Below are 11,773 nucleotides of genomic sequence, written 5' to 3' on the forward strand. Positions count from 1 at the left end.
ATTAATGTTACATGTTAAAGAAAAAAAATTATGATCATGTTAAACTCTTAATTTGAATTTTTAAATCTTTCTTATCTATTTTTTGCATGTGTAGTTATTATTATTATTTTGGTAGTATTAGATATTGTTTATCTAATATCTTTGATATTCTTAAATATCTCTTTTTTCTCAAATTCAATTCTATTATGTATAATATTTTTCTTTTGCTTTTGTTTGTATAATTTCTGAACAAACTTTGTGTTTTTCTTAACTTCTCTTGTTTTCTGTTTTGTCAAAAAAAATAAAAAAAACTTTCTCTTGTTTCCTGTGAATACTACGTATTTTAATATTGTTTATTTTATACATATAGTACCCATATAAATTTTAAAAAAAAATCAAATCTAAGAAATAATATTGAATAACTTAATAGTTTTCTTTGTTTTTAAGTATTTAACTTCTTTTTTAGGGACAAATTTTTAGTATTTAACTTTAGTTGAGTGAAATTAAGTAATTAACTACACAATTCTTCAATAAGCATATAAGAAAAATAATATCTAATGTATATCGATTGAAATTTTTTCTTTTTTATAAACAATAACCTTTAACTTATTCATTTTTACAAAATTAATAATTTGGTCATATCGATTAGATTAATGCTGTCAGTGGTATGAAGAAAAAAAACTCTTTTACATATGTGATTAAAGTAAAACATTTTAAATAGTTTACCAGAGGGCATTTGGTCTAGTGGTATGATTCTCGCTTAGGGTGCGAGAGGTCCCGAGTTCAATTCTCGGAATGCCCCTATCTTTCTCAACTCTTTTTACTTTTTATCAATTTTTAAATAAAACAAAAGCTAATCAGTTACCTTTATCATATTTTAATGTTACAGAACAAAAGTAAGAAGAAGAAACGTATACACCATTAGTTTAGTAGGCTACTTCGTAATGCTTTCTGTTTTTTTTTTCTTTTACGAAGAATATAAAAGAATATAGTTGTATTTTTTATCAAAATATATATATATAGTTGTATTTACTTTTCTACACCATTTAGGATGTTAATGACTTTTTTTTAGAAAAAAAACTCATAAATTTAATTATTTTCTATATTTTCTAACTACATCTACAACTTAATTTCTTAAAATAATTAAATTTAAATCCAACGAATACAATTAAATCATAAATGTGTAAGGGTCACTGATTTCTTTAGTACGAGCTTATAGAATAGTTATATATTTTTTTGACAAAATATAGATGAATTATATTATTTTTAAATATAAATACATACGTTAAAAGCAAGAACTTTACCATACAACCCTTGTTGTAGACGTGTTTATCGACACATAGCATCTTATACGTTATATTGTTCTATTCGATTTGATTTGCAGAAAGGTAGGTCGGTTGCCTTTGAAATATTCCATCAAACTTAATGTGCAAAATAAATAAATAAAAATTAAATAATTGTGCCTCAACCGATCAAATTTAGAAAATAAATAAATAATAATTCAATAATATATTTAAAGTTTAAGCTATAAATAATAAAAACATAAATTTTAAAAAAATTCAGTTTTTAAATTATTATTTTCAAAACTTTTTCATACATTTTTATATATTAGGGGCAAGCAACATACAATACACATTTATTTAGTTTTATTTAGAAAACTTACTAATTATTTTAATTAAGTTTTTATGATTGTTATATAAATTTTAAATAAATAAACAAGATTATATATAAAAGAATGACATAAATATATTATTAGAAAAATTAAACCAAAATATTTATGGTGTTTTTAAAAAAAAAATAATACGATAATCTTTAGATCACAAACTATTCTAATTTCTTATTCAAATCATAGCTATTCTAATTTCTTATTTAGTTACACATTGATACTATTTGTATTATAATAATATTTTATATAATTACTAAATATTAAATATTTGTTCTAGCAAAATTGTATAAAAATTAGGATTATATATTATTATAATAATATTTTATAACATTTGAATTTATAATTAATTATATTTTATAATATTTGAATTTAATAATGATATTTTATAACATTTGAATTTATATTAATATAATTAATAAATATTTAATGATATTTTATAATGTTGACCTACGAATTGCCCAACGACACCGAGTCAAATAAATGATATGAAATAAATATTGAACTTAAGAATAATCTACAAATAATAAATGGCACACATATTTATAATGGTTCGACCCCGATAGTCGATAATAACCTACGTCCACTTAGTACTCTTATTAATGTAAATCCCCCAAAACCTGCGATCAGCAAACTAGAGTCTACCAAATTTCACAAGTTAGGAAGAATTATACAAGAACGTGTATAACATCACTTTAATCTTATGAATCTCTCAAAATAAGGAATTACAACGTAAAAAATAATGAATCCTTGTGTCTCTATTTATAGACTCAAGGACGTACAAAGATGGGTCATGGGCCTTGCGTAACTTGCGCAACAAGTAACAATAAAATAATATGTAAATAATACACTTTACATTTAAAATTACAGATATCTCGCAAATATCTATACATTTAACTAACTTTAAGCTTTAATTGTGTTTCATCGAGCACATCTGGCCGCATGTCTTTTGGCCAACACCTTTTCCCGCTGCTCTGCATAACTCCTACACGTGTCTGGTAGCATGTTTCCTTCTCTTGTTTGGTCGTGGGTCAACCATTCTTCCATAAATGGCTTGTCATGTGCCTTCACGTGCCTTGTGTTTATGTCACATCATCATGCTATTTTTTAGGAAAACATTTGCCCCCCCAAGTTTATTATGATACAATCAACATTAAATAATCTTACTCGATCAGTACTCACTGACCTATCACATCCAGCCATACTTTTACTTCCTCAAAAAGGTAAATAATCATGATTTTACGGTTTCCAAGGAAATTTTTGACGACTTTGTGTTTTCCAATGTTCTAAAAGCCTCTTTTGACTCATGACTTATCAGCTACCCTGATTTGTATAAATTGGCTTCTTCCTTTTCCTTCATTTTTTACCTTAAATTTTTCTCTCTTCAAGAACTTCCAAAAAAATTCAAGCATTTTCCTATCATCTTTCTATAGTTTCCAAGCTTTTTTAGACGATTTTCAAGAAAATTCTTCAGCAATCCTTACTCCAAGTAAGTTTTCGAGCAACTTCATCTATTTTGTTGCAATTTTCTTGCATTTCTTCTAGGAATGATCTCTTTTTGGTAATTGTCCTATTGAAGTTCTTGATATGTTCTTGAGGATAATCGATTATAAATAAAGAATGTGTATAATTCTGGGTTTAAATGAGTGTTTTGGAAATATTTAGGAGTGTAAACACATTTAGGAAAGGTATATGAGGGTATAACTACTAATTTTGGGTCCAAAATCGAAGTAAAATTTGATTTTTAGGTTTTGGAAAAAATATGAGTTTTTCCCGCCTGTAACGAAGACTCCTTTTTGATCTGTTACATTCACTGCTCGTGGGTTTCAATCTGTTTGTTTCTATATACTGCTGGTCATATAAGTGCTTAACTTTTATCCACGAGTAGCATTTATTTTCTCTTTAGCTTTTATTTATCTATTGGTCGTAGATTCTCACTTCCCTATCTTCTTCTTCTAAGATATTCACGCACGATCCATGGGGAGGTGAGAGGCCAATAGACGAAGACCTCCTAACTTTGCTATTTGTAGACACCGAGCAACCTACTTTGCCCATACCACAAGCTCCACTACAACCAATACCATCGACCAGCTATCCCAGACCAAATCCTTCTTTTAACTGAACCAGAAGAAAACCACAAAAGGTCAAACCATCCATGGCCCTTGTAAAACAAGTAGCCCAGAAAAAGAAGAAGACCCCCGATCCTCACATTGGTCAGCATGCGACCAATGCTGAGGATCCTTCGACCAACCCCCGACCCTTAAGAATCGAGAAGCCTTATGAGTTGCTCCTTACCCTTGCCCTTGTAAAAGAGGGCATAAAAAAGGATGTACCCTGGTACGTCGCCCCTCCTAGTGTCATATTGAGCAGGATGGTGGGCAAGTATCCCAATAAGTACCGCCTTCCCGGGGTTACTTTATATAAGCCAACACCCGAACAGAGGGCAAACGTACCTGGTGGCGCTTATTGTGCCTGGTCGAGGTACCATATCGAGGCAGGGGCAATTTTACCTGTGCACAATTGGGTTGGCAAACTATTTTGACGTCGCCCCATTCCAAATAACCTCAAATGGATATAGAGTGTTATTGACACTCTATATTCTTTACCATCATGAAAAGTGGCCTGAACCCACTTCCCACGAGATCAACTATCTGTTCGATCTCAAATCTAACCCCAACCAAAATAATATGCGACTCTTCCATTTCTACCATCAGGAATCTGCTCGCACCTTCCTGACCGATACAACCTACAAGTCCAATGTGGGGAAACACTTCCAAGAGTATTTCCTCACAACCAATCTTGTCGCGGACAATTTTTTCTTCACTTAGGGAGGTAATTTTTTTTTCCAGAATTTGTTTAAAGTTTTGGTTGTTTCTTTCTTCTTTGTCTTAGTCTGTTTTGTCAAATATAGGCCCATGGTACCGACTAGACCCTACCCAAGGAATGGCAGAGAGGGTTGCAGACTTGGCTAGCAAGAACTCTGTTGAGAAGAGTGCCAAGGAGCTGGGTTTCTCAACTCTTTTAAATATGTTGCCCATTCCTAATAGTATGTTCAATAGGAATGACAACTTTATCTTTTCGACCAGTAGCTTTCATTTAGATTTCTTCAAGAACGATAGTGTTTGTACCAGTAGTAACTTAGATAACATAGCGACCGGTAACTGTAGTTCGGGTATAATACTTAGAATTTTTCCTTGTTTATCTTCATGTGAAAATTTTAAATAATTTTTTCACCTTTTTTTCTTTAGTCATGCAGGCCAATAACTCCCTCGACATCTATGCCTCAGGAGGCAAAACTGCTAGCTTAAGAAAATCAAGCAAGAGAGAATCCAGAGGTACCAACAGGGCACCTTTGAGCAAGAAGTCTCAATCAGCGAAGACTCCTCTTCCTTCAAAGACCACTACTCCTCCTCCCTCTTCCCAGCTTGAATCTTCCACCGAGCAGGTGGGAAGGCCCTCTGTAAACGAGTGGTGATCAACGCCTCAAGCTCCACAATAGACAAGCTGCAAAAAGTGGCCAAACATCGACTCAGTAAAGAGGCCTTTGCCTCTCTTCCTTCGTTGAAAGCCGACCAGATTATTGGTCATGGTTTCAACGAGATGCTTGGCGTAAGTCTTTTTTCTAACTTTTTTATTTTTATGGCCAGCATTATTATTTTTTCTTTCGTTAACAACTTTAATTTTTATGCTGCTCACAGGCCATCCTAACCATAAATAACGGATGGTGGTGTGTTGAAGAGGACAACTCCAAATGTATTGAGGAGCTAAAAGCATCATAGGACCAGATCAAGGCCCTTAACAAGGAGCTGAAAAAGACCAAGGAGGACTTGGACAAAACCATAGTGTCGAAAGAAAAATATAAGGTTGCATCCAAGACTAACCAAAATGAGGCGATCAAGCTTCAAGATGACCTGGTCGCATGTCAGAAGGAGGCCAACGAGCTGGAAGATAAGGTGAAATAGCTCGAGGAGACCAATGCGAGCAACCTGGAAAGGTTCCAAGGCACAACCTTCACTTGCTTCTACATGCTCTGGAAGAACAATCAAGGTGCAAACTTTGATTATCTTCCCAAGCAGATGAAAGAGTCTGAGCTTGCTCGATGCGCTGCTCGCTTGGAGGAGGAGAAGAATGCCCCTGCATCTTTTGGGATTTCTTTGGCCATGGGGATCGATGGAGAGGAGGCTGGAGCGACCGTCGACCAATAGCCCCATCAAAACCCTCCTACTCAGTGAATTTATTTCTTTTCTTTTATTTTGTAATTATAACACTCGAACAACCTATTCGTGGTGCTGAGACTATTTACTGCCCAAGGCAATTTTACTTTATGCTAGTTTTTTAAATACATTCGAGCAGTACTGCTCGTAGTGTAAAGGCATCACTTTTTTGATATTATAATTGTTATTATAACATCTGCTCGCACAATCAAACTTAGCATAACACTTTATATTTTTGTGAAAAATCTAAAAAATTTGAAAAATATTCTAAGTGTTTTTGCATGCTTTCCCTTATTTTGCTTGTGTGTGTACATATTTTCATATGCTTTTCTTGCCTAGTATCTTATATGCCCCCCAAGTGATTGAGTAGCTTTAGGTACTCAGTCACTTGCCATAGACCAATACTTGTTCGAACAATAATGCTCATGTACTTATAAATGACTGAAAATATAGCAAAACAACACACGTAATGAGAAAATAATTGTAAAAAAATACAATAATTGGCAAGAAGAACTGGCTGTGCACAATTTCTTTTATTTCTCATAAAAAATGGAAAAAATTCGTGTCTGTAGGAGTGATCAAATGATCTTACACTTATAAGTGACCAGCCAAACAATTGACCAGCCCTTGTTCAAAAACTTGTAAAAATAAAACTAATAAATACAAGACATTCTTTAAAAAAGAAATGTTCATTGATAATACTTGCATAGGTGTTTTCCATTCCAATAGCGTGGAATGAGATCTCTGTTTAGGCGAGCAAGTTTATACGTTCCTGGTTGAAGAATTTCTTCAATTTAATATGGACCTTCCCAGTTTGTCCCAGGACTCCAGCAGCCTGGTTGCGAATATTGAGGAAAAATCTTCTAAGTACCAAGTCTTCTGAAGAAAACTTCCTCTCGCGTACATTAGAGTTAAAATATCGAGTGACCTTTTGTTGATGAGCTGCTACTCGTACCTGAGCCTTTTCTCTTCGTTCTTCTATCAAGTCTAATGACTCCATCAACAACTGGTGATTAGTATTCTGGTTGTATGTTAGCCTTCGATGTGAGGGTGGATCTAACTCAACTGGTAGCATGGCTTCATACCTATATACTAGAGAAAATGGTGTATGACCCGTTGCTATTCGGTGTGTTGTTCTATATGACCAGACGACTTCGGGTAATACTTCTCACCAAGCTCCCTTTGCATGTTCAAGTCTTTTCTTCAGGGTGTCCTTTATCATTTTATTCACAACTTCGACTTGTCCATTTTTTTGAGGTTAGGCTACAGATGAGAAGCTTTTAGTTATGCCATGTCGTTCGCAGAAATCAATGAATAGGTCGCTGTCAAATTGTGTACCATTGTCTGATTCTATCTTCTTTGGCAGTCCATATCGGCACACTATGTTTTTGACGACGAAATCTAGAACTTTCTTGGTCGTGATTGTTGCGAGCGGATCAACTTCTACCCATTTGGTGAAGTAGTCAACAACTACTACTACATATTTTACACCCCCTTTCCTGTTGGCAAATATCCGATTAGTTTTATTCCCCAGAATCCAAATGGCCAAAGGCTTTGCATCTGTTTCAGCTCGTTTGGGGCTGCTTGAGGTATCTTGGAAAATCGTTGGCACTTGTCGCATTTCTTCATAAATTATGTAGCATCCTCATTCATTGTAGGCCAAAAGCATCCTTATCGTAGAATCTTCTTTGATAAGCTCTACCCCCCAGCATGGCCCCCGCAAAACCCTTCATGTACTTCTTGTAATAGTTCCTTAGCCTTTTCTTTGGGATACATCGTAGAGGGCATATAATATCCTAGTCGATACAAAATTCCATCCACTAGAATAAATCGAGCAGACTATCTCAATAGCTTCTTCAATTCATTCCTTTTTCCAGGCAATATTCACTGGTTGAGGTATTGGATGATGGGAGTCATCCAAGTATTGGTTGCATGTATGACCAGGGCAGAGTCAGCTACTTGTATCTAGGGGTTGATAAATGTTCGACTGGTTCTATGTTTAGCGTATTGGCATCTATGGAGCTTGCTAACTTGGCCACAGCGTCAGCGTTGGAATTCTGGTCGCGCGGTACATATTGCAAAGTGTATTTGTCAAATTGGTCTAACAAGTCTTTTGCCTTGTTCAGATATGTGACCATCTTTAAACCCTTGGCCTGATATTCTCCTAGGATATGATTAACGACCAGTTGTGAATCATTGTATATCTTTAGTGAATTCACGTTTGCCTCCTTGGCTAATCTGAATCCACGAGTAGTGCTTCATATTCAGCTTCATTGTTGGAGGCAATAAAGTAAAATCTAAGTGCATAGTGAAACTGATGCCCTCCTGGTGTTATAAGAATTAATCCTAACCTGGATTTGTGTCGTTGGATGACTCGTCAACGAACAACTTCCAGGTGGAAATTTCCACTTGCACTTGTGCTTCTGGCGTCTGTTCGCATGGTGGGAGACTAGTGAATTCAGCTACAAAATTTGCAAAATGCTTGGCCCTTTATTGCTGTTCGTGGTAAGTAAGAAATTTTGAACTACCCTAACTATACGACCCATTTTAATAATCGACCAATGACTTCTGGTTTTTTCAAGACTTGTCATAATGGTTGGTCGGTGAAAACTATTATGGGATGAGCTTGAAAATAGGTTCGCAACTTTATTGATGTCAGTACCAAGCAATAAGCTAACTTTTCAATAGTTGGATACCGTGATTTTGCTCATGCTAGTCTCTTACTTATATAATATACTGCCTTTTGAACACTATTCATTTCCCTGATCAAAATAGCACTAGCAGCATATTCTGTTATTGCTAAGTAGATGTACAAAGCTTCTCCTTCGACCGGTTTGGATAGAACAGGAGGATGAGCCATATGCTTCTTAAGTGCTTGAAAGGAATGCTCGCAATCTTTTGTCCATTCAAACTTCTTATTTCCCCTGAGCAGATTAAAAAATAGGACGCACTTGTTCGTAGAATTTGAGATGAATCCGCTTAGGGCAACAATTCTTCCCGTTAAACTTTGTACATCTTTAATCTTGGCGAGTGATTTCATGTCGATCAATGCTTGGAATTTTTTAGGGTTAGCTTCTATTCCTCACGAGTTCACTATGAACCCCCAAAACTTCCATGATTAGAATCCAAAAGAACACTTGAGAGGGTTAAGCTTCATCTGATATTTTTCAAGATGTTGAAGCATTCTTGTAAGTCCTTGACATGCCCACCAGCTTTTTTCAACTTGACCAACATATAATCAACGTACACTTCCATGTTATTGTTGATTTGATCTTTGAACATGTGATTCGCTAGTCGTTGTTAAGTCGCATCAGCATTTTTCAAACCGAAAGGCATTACTTTGTAGCAGTATAGCCCGATATCTGTTTGAAAGCTGGCGTGTTCCTCGTCAGGTGGGTGCATACTTATTTGAATGTAGCCAGAGTATGCATCCATGAACGATAATATTCCTTTCCTTGATGTAGCATCGACCAGCTAGTCGATCCTTGGCAGTGGAAAACAATCCTTCGGGCAAGCTTTATTAAGGTCTGTAAAATCCACGCAAGTCCTCCATTTACCATTTGGATTTGGGACTAATACGGGATTGGAGACCCATGATGGATAAAATGCCACCCTAATGAATATGTTTTCCTTAAGCTTCTCGACTTCTTATTTTAATGCTTTGGACCTATCTTTGTCGAGCAACCTTCTTTTTTGTTGGACTAGTGGGTGATTTTTATCGATGTTCAGGACATGACTAATAACTTCCGAGCCGATTCCCACCATGTATTTATGCGACCAAGAAAATACTTCTTGATTCTCTCTAAGAAAAAACTCCACTAGTTCTTTTTTTATTGTTGTTTCCAATTTTTTTACCGACTTTCACAACTGTGGTTGGTTGTTCCTCTTCTAATTGGATCTCCTCGAGTTCCTCCACAGGTCCAACTTCCTCCTCAAAATCCACAAAGCGAGGATATATGTCTCCATCATCACTTTGGGCAACACCCTATTTGGTGACTTGTTCACCAGATTGGACATTTGGTTCGCTGATTCCTTGCACCCTTTTCTCTGATCCACTAGAACTGCTCGAGACAATGAGCCCACTCCCCTCTCTGTACTTATTTTCCTTTGTAATAGAGGAGTTATAGCATTCCCTTGCCTCCCTTTGATTTCTAAACATGCCCTAATTCCTGCATCTGTTGGGAATTTCATGGCTATATGCCACATCAAAGTCACTGCTCGTAACTCTATCAGGATGGGTCTTCCAATCACAGCATTATATGTAGAAGGGCAATCAACTACTATAAAATTAGTGAGTAATGTCCTATTCTCAGGTGTAGTTCCTACTATGACCGGGAGTCTGATCGACCCTATTGGTGTGAGTCCTTCACCAGAAAAACAATAGATGGTTTGGTTGTGGTTCTAAATCTTGTACTGATAACTTCATTCTTTCCAACAACGATTTGTAAAGTATATTTACTGAGCTTCTTGTGTCCACCAATGTAACACCCCAAGTTGCTAATAATGTTTAGGACCTTGATTAGCGTGCCTGGAGGGAAATAAGTGAATTAACATGATAATATATGAATTTAAATGAGTATGTGATTAGAATGCATGTTTAGGTGGTATAAATATGCATGTGGACCCCGTTTGCATGATAGGGGTAAATTGGTAATTTTAGCCTGCTGAGGGCATAAATATGATAATTGTATTATGTGATTTGTACCACGTGAGTGTGGTGATATTAATGTGATGCACGTGCCGAGACGGTCCTAGAGAGCTAGTTAACTTAAAAGTCACAACGGGATTTTATACCCGGCTCGGGAGGAGCCTAGGGGTATTTTGGGGAATTTCGTAAGTTGAGTTGAGAATTAGTGGTTAATGGTTATTGGTGATTGAGTAACCTGGGTAACCATTAGTAACTGCTGAGAGTAACAAGGTTAGATGGAAAAATGGTAGAATTGTAGAATAGGAGAAAGGACAAGAGTGCCCTTGAGGTTTAGTTAGGAAGGAATTCTAATGGAAGGGTAAAGTGGTCATTAGGCAAGGGTTAGATAAGGTTCAGGTGAGGGAAAAAGGAATCACGTTTTATACTTAGTCACAATTGGGTTTATGCTGGAATTTGAGGAAAAAGCTAGAAGAAGAATGGAAGAAGAGGAAAGCTGAATTTGGGAACCTAGGAGGAAATTCAAGAGGGTTGAAGGCAACCAAAATCAAAGTTAAGCTAGGATTGTTCAAAGGTAAGAGTTATGCTCTGTTTTTGCTTGAGTTTAAGGTTGATTTTCAGAGATTGAGTGTGGAAATTTAAAGATAGGATGGCTGGTTTTATTTGAAAATTCAGTTTGGGTAATCAAAAGGAAGGTGGCTTGAAGCTGGAGTTGAGGAGAATTCAAGCTGAGTTTTGATTGAGGTATGAATCTTTAACATGTTTAAACTTTGTATCTGGTGTGGTTTAAAGATTTTAGAAGCTATGGGTTAAGTTTCTGAAATATTGAAACTCAAGAATGGATTTTGAGTGTGATTGTGTAATTGAGCTGGTTTTTTTTTTTTATGTTTATAGGTTGCTAAAGGGTTCATTTGGGGTTTTAAATTGATTTTGGGGCTTAGGTACTTGTTTGGGTTGAATTGGAGTTGTTTTGGCTCGGGAAAAATGCAGGGGAAAACCCAAAAATCTGGGTTCACGTAGGGGCGCCGCGGCCCTGTTCTTTGGTGCCGCGGCGCAGGCTTGCTTCAGGATCAGGAGCTTAGGCCCTTGATGAGAGTGTCGCGGCCCTAGGCTATTTTTCACAGCCAAATATTGCATTTTTAGGGCTTTTGCCCGAGGGCTCGAGGGATGGTTCCAATACATTGTTTTAGGGAATTAGAGGTCCCGAGAGTACGGGATTGGTCCCGGGAAGTGGTTTTGGGATTGGTTAGTATTAAAAGTGTTTTATATGTG

General features: G+C 36.0%; 1 non-coding gene across 1 annotated transcript; it reads left to right on the top strand.

Moving 5' to 3' along the window:
* Nucleotides 1–709: 709 nt before the first annotated feature.
* TRNAP-AGG (transfer RNA proline (anticodon AGG)) lies at nucleotides 710–781 on the top strand. The gene has a single exon. It is a non-coding gene; the product is annotated as a tRNA-Pro (tRNA).
* The last annotated feature ends 10,992 nt before the right edge of the window (nucleotides 782–11,773 follow it).

This window comes from Humulus lupulus, chromosome 8 (assembly GCF_963169125.1).
Source record: "Humulus lupulus chromosome 8, drHumLupu1.1, whole genome shotgun sequence".
Classification (NCBI taxonomy): domain Eukaryota; kingdom Viridiplantae; phylum Streptophyta; class Magnoliopsida; order Rosales; family Cannabaceae; genus Humulus; species Humulus lupulus.